This window comes from Symsagittifera roscoffensis, chromosome 8 (assembly GCF_963678635.1).
Source record: "Symsagittifera roscoffensis chromosome 8, txSymRosc1.1, whole genome shotgun sequence".
In the NCBI taxonomy this organism is placed as follows: Eukaryota; Metazoa; Xenacoelomorpha; order Acoela; family Convolutidae; genus Symsagittifera; species Symsagittifera roscoffensis.
The window spans coordinates 16,360,223-16,369,834 of NC_087069.1; positions in this window are offsets into that span (position 1 = coordinate 16,360,223).

Genomic DNA, 9,612 nt, shown 5'->3' on the forward strand with positions numbered 1-9,612 from the left:
ACAAAGCAGATACCGTAGAATCATGTCCGTTGAGCACTTTCTTCGCGTCTGCAGGACATGTCAACGTCTTCATGTTCAACTTGATTGTCATATCTGCTTTATATCGTCCCCAGGGGCTGGGGTCTGGTCTGTTCCACAGCGAGTCATTGACCTTCATTGTGTCCATCACCGCTGCAGTGTCTGCTTGCGATTTCCTTTGAGTCTGCGGCATCCTTGCGTGTTGGGCTGCTGTGCTCGTAGTTTCTTGAGGAGACCCTTGTGGTGGACCACATCTTGTACCAAGTCGATTCTCCAAGGATCGAACTCGGGAAGCCAGAGTGGTTCCCAATCTCTCTTTCATATCAGAGCTTGGAGCGGGCTGCATCATGTTTGCCTCCCTGATTTGCTAATGGTTGAGGCACATGGGATCTCACCCTGCCGGCAGAGCTACCTCGTGCCACCGGGTTGATCATTGTCCGCAGTTCAGCATCCATTTCTTCTATCCTCGATTGAAATGCGTTGTTTATCCTTTGTATCAATGATTGGGTATTGAAATGTATACCATCTCTCGTCAAAGCGCTGTGGTCTACCATTCCCAGTGCACTTTCGACGTCCATCAACCGAAGTTCATTGGGATTCTCTGCAGTCAGGTCCCTGATCACCACATTCCACTGGGTTACGTTCCTTTTCAAGAAGTCAATCCCCTTTCACTGGTGACCCGGCGTCCGGATTAAGAAGGATGGTGCACAAGACCACAATCCTCGGTCTATACTTTTCTTTCAACTCGTTGAGGAGACAGATCAGCAACGACTCCCACTTCACTTCAGGGTTGACGGGGTTCCACGAAACGTCGTTAGTCCCTATCATCACGGTTAACGTGTCCACCCTATCAAAATTCTGTAGCTCCATCATCTTAATTACTTGAGCCACTGACGCTTCGCCAAAGGAGATTACGGTGGTTTGTCTCCCACGAGGATCTTTTTCAAATCCTTTACTGAATTTGACTGCTGTCTCCTATGATCAGTTGTTGCGTCGCCGCTGGGCTCCAGTTCATGCCGTTCAAGCAGGCCCTGGGGTGCTCTGCGGCAACCTGAACGAAAGCTCTTCGGGTGTTGAGATCCTTTCGTATGTCGATCACTCGCGAACTCGCCTTGGCTCCACTCAGTACCGGACCGACCGGTTCTTTGGGATTTGCTGTCTTCTTCTTCCTGACGGGTGACTGTCCTGCGCGCTGAGAAGGGACGATCCTACCCGAGCTTCTGTCCCTTGCTCGGTTTATTTCCTGCATCGCGGCTTTAGCCACCTGCTCGAATTTTTCCTGAAACTGAGAAGTCAGGTAGGTGTCCGAGGGATCAGGTATCGTACTTCTTGCGTTTGAAGGCGAACTCACTTGCTGCGGGGCCGTCAACTTGCTCGTCCTGAGCCTTAGGTTTAATGGTCTTCTCGGGACTCATCATGGCCAGGACGTCTCGCGAAAACTTGCTGACTCTCGCTATATAGAGCTCCTTCAGGCGTTTTGTTTCCTACTCCTTGAAGAGCATCTGCAGCTCGTTATGTTTCCTTTTCCATTTGTCAGGGTCCTTCACCTTTTCTTGAAACTCGTTGGACTTCGCGCACAATTGTGCCAGTCTTCATCTTTCTTTTCAAGAGTTTCACTGGTGTTCGCCGTCTGTGTCTCGATTTTGTTCATTTTTGATTTCTACTGCGGAGGAGCCGCTGATAGGGAATCTGCTGATTGTGATGGGCCCGACCCACTACGTGATCGCTTGGCTCGAATGAGAGGCTGCGTAGGCCGAACAGGTAGGGGCATCTCCCCTAACCGGTGATCCCTTTGCTCGGCCAGCCCTGGCCCACGAGCCAAGTCGTGACCGAACATTTCCCTTCTTCGCTATCTTATGAGTCTGTTACGGCTTCTCTCGGCGGTTCTGGACTCACCGAAAACTAGCATCAATACTACTTCCGTGGGGTAATCCCCAAGACCTTCTCTTCCCAACGCATTAAGGAGTGCGACTGTTAACATCTCGAAAGCTCCGGGTCCTCCAATCCAAAGTTGCAATCGGTCAACCGCTGATACACCTCGTCTAGAGTCGTTTCTATGCTGGCTGAGATGAAATCCGTCATGTAATTAGTATCACTAATTCTTCTTTGTGTAGATTTTGTGTTTTTTTTCTTCGATTCCAATTCAAGTTCAATAAACAAGCGTCCGATCAATCACGATCTAAAAGACAAGTCATAACTTAGATTAATCATGCCAGCTATCTCATCTTAACATCGAGGATCCATTCATTCCTTTAAAAACAGTCAGTAGAAATCCTCGTTTTGTTCATAGTTTAAAAGCAAGCACCAAGGTTGATCGTCCACCTGCGATCTTGTCAAAGTAACATAATTGAGCGCTGTCACCTTTAGTGCCTGGAGTGATCCACGTTTCCACAACATAAACGTCCAATAAGACAAAACCTAACGTTAGCTTAAAATGCGAATATCACTCATCAACACTATCTTACAGCGAACTTATACCTAATAAATAACATAAAAGCTAATTTTAATGCCTAAAGGTATACCTAATAAAAACTACTTACCACTGAACGTGGCTTCAGCATATGCTCTGATAATGATTTTTATATGAGTAGACCTCTATGTCTGTTTCCGAAAAAATTACACGTACTAGGGCATAAAGCTCTCTCGGATGCAAGTTTCCCCTATTGGGATCAAAGACTGGTAAAGAGAAAGAGAGGTCAATCATCTCTCATCTAAGAAATCGAGTTAAGAGTCGAGTTAAGACCTACACCAAGCTCCCGAGATTCACGTGTTCTCTATCAGTGGCCTTAGTTACCAGGAAACACAAATATTTCGCTGGTATCTGTGATGCAACAGGGGGCAGCGCTATCATCCCTCCCACACCAGTCCTCTGTTTCAATAAACACTCGATATTCTTGTATTCTCTCTTAAATTATCGCTATAGCGCAAGTACGTTCCGTTAGCATGAAATCACTATCTGTGACAAGGATGTTGTTTGAATAGTGAATCGGTAGATCAAAATATGATTTGAAGATTCATCCAAAAGGCGGTTTTTTAGCGTTTTCGCCCTCCGTATCCAGCTCTCCTGTTTCCCTTTCTGATTTTAATTTTTTGAACATCGATCGCCAAAGATCGGGCAGATCGAGAATGCACTCTGGAACACGCAAGGGACCATCTGTAACGACCCAGTTGGAATCGGTGTTGTATTGAGTGATGTATTTAGTGCTAGTGTGATCGACATCTTGAATCAACAAGATTGTCTCTTTTTTGGATCTGCTCGCAGATCTTAGAGCCACTCGAGTACTGGCAAATTTGTCAATTCTTGCCCATGCGTCTATTCCATCTCTGGTTCGAACTCCAATTCAGGTTCAGAGCGATCGTCGATCCAGTACTGTTCTGTATCATTGACCTGGTCAATCTCTTGTGGCACGACTACTTCGCGTAGGCCACTTTCGAGTCCTTTACTTCGCTCAAAATTATTCGGTCTGTGACAAAATCCTTGCCATACGGGTTTTATTTAATATTTAATTTTCCTTTTTTGCCCTGGAGTGTTTCCATGGTGGATGGAAAGTCAGGCTGTACTCCTTTTTTATTTCCAATTTGCTCTGGGCAGTGCGGTGTTCAACCAATATAAACGACCTCCTTGGTGCAGCAAATTTTTGGTTCCCTTTGGTGGAACCACCTCCTGGGACACACAGACATGGTCTCCGACTGTGTAGGCTTTTGCATGCGCAGTCCTCTTATCAAATCTCTTTTTTGTCTAATTTGAGCCTACTGCATAGATCATTAACTTCCTGCTGCCTCCTGATCACATCACACAAGAACGTTTGCAGTGCTGTTTTCTTTCCTTTGTACTCAGGGTAGAAGAACGTTAATGGAAGGGCTTTCTCATGGCCGGTTAACATCATATGCGGGCTTATTCCCGTGGTAGAGAGTTCGGTGCTAGTATAAGCGCCCATTACTTGCGGCAAGTGCTTATCTCAGTCGTCCATGTAGTGTGAGCAATAAACCCTCAACATGGACACTAATGTGCGATTCTGTCTTTCGACTAGGCTATTAGTTTGTGGGTTATAAGTGGTCGAGTGGGCCACCTGCGACCTTTTCATTAACGCCTACGTGAAATCACCCACGAATGATTTGCCATTGACTGATTGGAATGTGATTGGGCATCCGTGTTCCGCTATCCATACATTTATCAAATAGTCTTACGTTTTCTGCGCTGATGCTGTCATTCAGGGAGCTGCTTCTGCGTATTTTCTGAAATGATCAATCATTACCAGCACTTGATTATAGCACGTGGCCGTAATGATTGTTTACTGATGATCGGTTTGCGTCACTTCATTGAATCCTGATGACTCTATTGACTGAAGAGGAAATCTCAGCATCCTGGGGTCCTTCGCCTGCTGACATGACAAGCATGCAGAGATCCACTTCTCACAGACCTTCTTCAAGTCAGGCCATTGAAACCGCTTCTGTATCCCGTTATACACTTTGTCCACGCCTTGACGGCCAATCTGATCATGTGAACAGAAGAGCAATTCAGTTTGATACAACTGTGGTAGTACTATCGAATAGTAATTGTAAAGGAATCCATTCTCTTCCTTGCGTTTGCAGGCCGCAATCCCATCTTTATTCAAATTGAACAAATCCTTTTCTCATCAAGTAAAACTGTTTAAATATTTTATAGCTGTCCTCCTCTAGGTCTCCTTTGTCAAGTGCTCCCTTCTCGACCCATCTCTTTAGATTACTCGTCATCTTATAATTTCGCTGAGCCCTTAAGGAATCCGACAGTCGGTACCTGGCTTTCATATATGTCTTCATCGCGTTTTTTGTCCGCTAATTATCTCCGGGGCATGGGCAGTGTCCATCAATTTGACACACCATATCTTTTTCAAAAGGGTCGCTTCTTGCACTGATGGTTCCAGGTTGGTACGGACGACCGTAGCAAGCGGAAGTAATCTAGTCGAACGTTTCGACACTGCTATCAACTCGAGTTCATCTGGGGTATTATCGAATACAGTGTTCTCCTTATCGGAGGTATATCTGTCCCTCTCTGGGTCCAGATGCATTTCTCTACCCAAATCGCGCTGTTTCCATTCTCCTAATAAGTAATGAATTGCAATCTCCGAAACGTCGGATTTGGAAGTCATTTCCGATGCATTCTCCCAGGACTGAGGACTCGAGTCATCGCTCGAGCTGATAGAATGTGCACCATCGTCTTCTGATTTGTTTATGATGTTTCTAGACTCCCCGGACAAAATTCTGTCCCTTGGTCGCTCTTCGTGTTTCGTCCCCAGATGACTAGTCCGAGCACGGCTCGTACTCCTCCTTCGCCTGATCGAACTGAACCCTCATTGTCACGCTAGGTTTTAGCTTAACACTGCTTCAGTCATTTCAGTGCCGCTTGCTTCTCGAGGTTCCACATACGAATTCCTCAACAGGACATCTTTCGGTATCGAGTTCAGTAGCTGGTTCACTATCGACCGGCAATCCTGTTCAACGTCTTTCGGCGATGGCCAGCCTCTGTATGGTCTCCATCTACTCATGATTATGCCTTTCAACCTCTCTGTTTAGTGGGTCACGGAGTTTCTCCATGACATCTGGTGCTACGTTCACCGTCCTATTTAGCAAGACTTTGATATTGATACCCAGGCAGGTAAGTTCTTACTGCACAAAGTTTAATCGAACTAGCAAATCCAACGGAACCGGATCACCCAAGGCCAACACTTTTGTTTCAGCGGCCGTTTCCAACGGAAGTTCGGGTTGTCCTGGTATGGAGTGCCGAGACTTGTCAAACCACCTGGTGAGTGGCAGCTTGTCATAGGTGTCTTTATCCAGAAACGAAAAACCATCCTTAGTTTTTGCCTAATTAACTTGCTTCTCCTCTAATCGCTCATAGAGTTCTGTCTTTTTCCTGAGGCTGTCAGCATTCTGGTGCTTGTCACGGGTTCAATGCTCTATGATATCATGTGATAGCCGTCCAGACGCACAACCCACCGAACAATATAGCTATGGTTCATTAAAAAAAACTTTAGCCAGGCAAGAGCTCGATTGTCTAGCGGCAACTTAAAGGGAGCACTCCCTAAATTTTTAACAAAAGTGATCAGCGCGAACATCTCATCTCCGCTTTTGGTGCACAGTACTTCATTTCAGTGTCGTTCAGGACATTTTTCCATAAGCTATTGGTCGGAGAACAGTCCTCCCGCTCCATTCTTGTTCCTGGCGAAGTATGCCTGAAATTGCAACTACTGATGCGTCTGTATCTAATACAAACATCCCCTTTTCTGCCGGCATGTCGAGGACAGGAGCCTCGCAAAGTTTGCGCTTGATGTTCTCAAAAGAGACTTGAGCCTCGTCAGTCCAGATAATTTTTTTACCTTTGCTTCTCATCAACTGTTGCATAGGGTAAATCTTGTCAGCACACCCTTTGATAAACTCTCGCTAGGGATTAGCGTGTCAATCTTTGGTGCCTTCCAGGTCAGTACCGCTTGAACCGCCTTAGGGTCTGATCTGACCCCGTGTTTATCTACAAGGCGAATCAGATACTTGATTGAGTCTCTGAGGTTTTCGCACTTGGAGGGTTTGCATTTCAGGCCGGTTTGTTTCATGCATGTAAAGACTTCGTCTAATCTCCCTATGTGGTCCTCTAGGGTTGGTGTTGCAATCCCCACATCATCAACGTAACACAAAAAGAGGTTCCCACTCTTCTTGGTCTCATTTGTGAGAGCTAGGGCCATTAACCACTGGAATATAGCTGTCCCGTTGCACAGTCCGAATGGCATCCTTTTCCACTGGAACAGTCCCAGTTCACACGCGAACCCCATCTTCTCCCAATCCTGCTTCCTAAGTGGCCCTTGCCAGAACGCAGAGCCCTAATCCAATGTCGTGAAGACTTTCGCGTCTCCCAACCTGGAGAGGCTCTCATCGATACGAGGAATCGGGTTATGTGTCCTTTATCGTTACTGCGTTCAAGTAACGGAAAACACAAAAAATCTCAGTTGCCCTCTTTTTTTTATATTCCATTATCATTTCGATTTCTTTTCTGCATGCTTCTGACTCGTGTGGGGTCATTTTCTTTGCTCACTCTCTATGAGGTACCGAACCCTCTTCTATTTTTATCTCATATTCTACAAAATTGCAGCAACCTATGTCAGCCTTGTGCTTGGAAAAAATGCCTCCTTCCGATTCAACACTGCTCTGAATGAGTCCAGCTCCTTATCCGATATTATGCCCTTAGAGGTTCTATCTCAGGTAGGACTGGCTTGTTTGATGCTAACTCTTTTTCTGTTGGTCTCTCAGGAAAATAAGAGCAACTAGACAGCCCATTGTCTGTCTCTGATTTCATTGAAAACAACTTTTTAGAAGACTTCAATTCCTTTATCCTTTCAAACATGTATTCTTGGCTCGCATGTAAAGGACATTCAGTTGCTTTATATCTCCTGAAGTTCTCCACAGTCTGATAATCTGTGTTCAGAGGCAATGCGTAGCCAAGCTTCTTTCCTCGTTGTATTGTCTCCGTAGTTGCCTCTGTGTTCAACAATACAGTCACTCAGAGTCAGGTCTGAGTGAGTGAGAAGCATCATCCTAAAATAGCTGAGCTCTTACTGTTTGGTTGGGTACCAGTTACACCTGTCTGTTATTGGTAGGGTCATTCAAATTGCTCATCCTAAACGTTGCTACTACAGCTTGATTTGGTTTTAGCCTAACTTTCCGATCTAGGAAAAGTGGCACCTTTGCTTGGTTAATCAAGACTTTATTAACTGTTTCCTTTCCATACTTCCTATCTGGGTCCTCAAGTTTTATCAACCAGTCGTTGAGGTCAATCGTGACATCAAAATTTTGCACAAAATCTCTTCCTAGGATGATTTGGTCGGACTCGTCCAGATTCTCGACAACCAGAAAACTCATTCAAAGACGCCTTCATCCTAGCTGCAGTGAGATGATCGGATTCCGTCCAGTCACATAGATTGCACCCTGATTGGGCGCTGCCAGTCTGATATTAGTCGGTATCAGATCCGACCTGTCAAAGCCCCTGTCGGTGGAAGTGCTCACAGGCATGGCACTGACCACTATTCCGGTGTCTAATAGTCCTTTGACGGAGAGTTGTCTGCTCTGCACGTCTAGTGCATGAGCGGTCAGATAGCCTTCACAGCCTATGTAGACTGCGTTCTGTTGAAGCATGGCGTTGTGTCCGACTCGTCGTACCTTAAGCTTTTCTCAACCCGGTCTAATTGGTCACCTGCATCGGTCACGTGAGCTTTCGGGTAAATGTTTATGCCGTCCAGCTTCATCAGAAATGGACATAGATCATAGACTTCAATCTAATGTCCATCTACTTTCATGAGTCTCGGGCCACTTGTTGTGAGTAACGCTCTCACGGCCAGAGAATCAAATTGGGATCTTTCTCTCTCATAGAGTCCGCGTAGATGTCCAGGTGTACTACCGTGATTTCGGTCGGTTAACTCAAGTTCATCACCACCTAATGGCCTGCGACCAATATGATCGACATTATGTTTGTCCCCTCTTCTGTCATGCCGAAGGTCGTCCCGAAATGACATTCAACTTTAGATCCTGCTTCTTGGATTCCTAGTTGTCCTCTTCTTTCGCTGTCTTTCTTAGAATGTCAAGTTTCTCGCGCAGCTCTGTGTGTTCCAATTCAGACCTTACCCACTGCTCAACTTCTTTCGTGGCTAACCTTGCTGAACATTCTGTAGTGCGGTCCGTGCCGCTAGGCCTTTGAGCGCACTGGCTGACTCTGCCTCCAGGCTCGAGGCAATCGCATCATCAACATCATCATAGGTAAGGACTTCACCTTCTTGGTCGTGAAGGTAGCTTGTATCACCTCTTTTTTCCGCGACTTGGCTTCATTCATTAGGCGTGTTCGGCTAGCCTTGACCCCTGAAAGTGCTTCTCTGTGGTGGGGGTGCTTCGCGTCCGCCACTGCATTCCAGAATTGAGCGCAATCCGAATTGAAATGTCCTTCCAAACTGCAGAAGCATCCCAGTCCATACTTCATGATGAGCCCTCTCACATATTCTTCATTGCATCAACGTCGTCAAGAAAGTAACCTATCGCTTTCATATTTTGCTTTTAAGTAGAACAAGCTGAAACATGATGGTTCATCGAACCTTAAATTGCACATAACTTCCTCTTAACTATGTCGTCACGAGTTCTATACCAACTGGAGCTCATACCAGTATTCTTTCCGCTGTAGTTGCCATAATTGCTGTAACGATTTTGCGCCCTTGGTTTTATGAGCAAGTTCTCACACGATTACATGCGCAAATAATCGGGCGTCGTTGCTGAGTCTGCTGATAAGGTGATATTTGTGGCCATTATGGTTTTCAGCTTATCACTTTTTACTCCATACATGAACTTTGAGGCTATGGCCAAGTTCCGTTCCGAGATCCTCCCCGTCGGGGTTACTTCTCCTTTTGAGTAGTTCGAGGTCAACCAAAAACTTGTCTGTGGATTCAAAATATCTTCGATGCCTCATTTCAAACTTCACCAGGCCTGATGTCCCTGTACACCCGAGCCGAAATGATTCAGCAGGATATCGAATATCTTGCGAGCACTGTATCGTTCATGAGGCCTTTTCGCCATTACTCAGCCTAG